This window comes from Pteropus vampyrus, unplaced genomic scaffold (assembly GCF_000151845.1).
Source record: "Pteropus vampyrus isolate Shadow unplaced genomic scaffold, Pvam_2.0 Scaffold78, whole genome shotgun sequence".
In the NCBI taxonomy this organism is placed as follows: domain Eukaryota; kingdom Metazoa; phylum Chordata; class Mammalia; order Chiroptera; family Pteropodidae; genus Pteropus; species Pteropus vampyrus.
This window is the reverse complement of record NW_011888859.1, coordinates 2,739,605-2,741,442: the sequence shown is the minus strand read 5'-3', so window position 1 is coordinate 2,741,442 and position 1,838 is coordinate 2,739,605. Positions and strand designations below refer to the sequence as shown.

Genomic DNA, 1,838 nt, shown 5'->3' with positions numbered 1-1,838 from the left:
GTTCGGAGACTAATGAAGGCTGCTATAATCAACTCAGAATGCTACCGATACTGGGACTGCAGTTGTTCCTACAACTACAATAGGATCTCAAAATACATTATCTCTAACATTTTTTTTTTTTTAAGAAAAAAGTTTTCTCAGTGTTTGAAGACAACAATGATAAGCTTGTTCTGCTAACAGTAGATTGAATTGGGAGGTGAGAATCCTTGCAGAGCCATGTTCTCTGGGATTTCAAGTTGGAAAACTGTCGCACCAGCAGGAGCTTTCGGTCACATGTGCTGGTGTGTGGATTGTTTTATTGTACATTTACACAATAGAATATTTAGGAAAAGAAATTAAGTTTGGTCTTTATAATCTTTCAAAAGATAAGTATTGCTTCATATTTATCTGTATATACCTGGTACATACTGAATGAATATGCTTCAAGCTGAATTCTGTGCTTTAGGTACCATGATTGAAAAAGAGTGTCTTTCCAGGCTGGTGAAGTCCAAACAGCTTACTTCCAGTACCTCTTTAGGTCTTCTGCTGCAGCTGGATATTTGTTAAAAAGCAAAATGAAGAACCAAAGTAGGCAGCTTTACACTGTGTCAGCCCCCAGTTCTACAGTAACTTAGGTTTTGTCTTCATTTCTGCAGTGGTAGGTTTAAGCTCTTTATTAATTTAATTTTTATTTATCATAGCAATGTATGCAAATAGTTTCAAAAGTCCAGTGTTACTGTAATGTCACTATATGTATCTGAGATCATGCCATTTTATTCTTTCTGTTTCTGGCTTGTCTTAGCTTAATGTCCTCCAGACTCATCCACGTTGTTGCAAATGGCAGAATCTCCTTCTTCTTCAAGACTGAATAATATTCCATTGTGTGTATAGTATACATACATATAATTATATATGTATATGTACACACCTGTATATAATCTCACAATTTCTTTATCCATTCATTCATGTCAACAGACACTTAGGTTGTTTCCATATCTGGGCTACTGTGATTAATATTGCACTGAATGTGGGAGTGCAGATATCTCTTTGAGGTACTGATATTATTTATTTTTGATATGTACACAAAAGAAGGATTACTGAATAATATGTTAGTTATACTTTCAGTTTTGTTTTTCTTTTTTTTTAGACGAGGCAACCCTTGGTTGAGCTCACAGAGTACAAGGACCTTATCAGCTTACAATCCCTTATTTATTTTATTTTTTATGTCTACAGCACCTGGTCTTCCTAGGTGGTCTCCCATCCAAGTACTAACCAGGCCCGACCTTGCTTAACTTCCGAGATCAGACAAGATTGGGCTTGTTCAGTGTGTCATGGCCGTAGACTACTTTCAGGTTTTTGAGGTACCTCCATATTGTTTTCTATAATGGCCGTGTAAATTTTACGTTCCCATCAATAGTGTACAAGGCTTCCAGTTTCTCCACATACGTGCTAACACTCTATGTGTGGTGTGGTATCCCACTGTGGTTTTAATTTGCATTTCCCTGATTATCATGTTGAGCACCATTTCATATAATTGTTGGCCATTTATTTATCTTCTTTGAGAAAATATTCAGGTCCTTTGCTCTTTAGGCAATAAACACCTATCTTTGGAGATTACTTGCTACTAAACTTAGTTTAATGATACATGAAACTTTTGATTATTTCTGTACTTGTGGTTCCTCTGGATGAAAGTTTATATTCTTTCTTCTTGTTAGTTAAGAAAAATCCACTATTTTACCTTTAATGGTACATGTTTAGAATATCTATTTTACGTAGAAATCACCTGAATATACATATATATACACAATTTAAATAGTACTCAAATGTTATAATATAGAAGTTTTAGGGGAAGTCAGACT

At 35.0% G+C, this 1,838-nt stretch overlaps 1 pseudogene; it reads right to left on the bottom strand.

The window, feature by feature from the left end:
* Positions 1-1,203: 1,203 nt before the first annotated feature.
* On the bottom strand, positions 1,204-1,322 carry LOC111741476 (annotated as a pseudogene).
* Between the last annotated feature and the right edge of the window lie 516 nt (positions 1,323-1,838).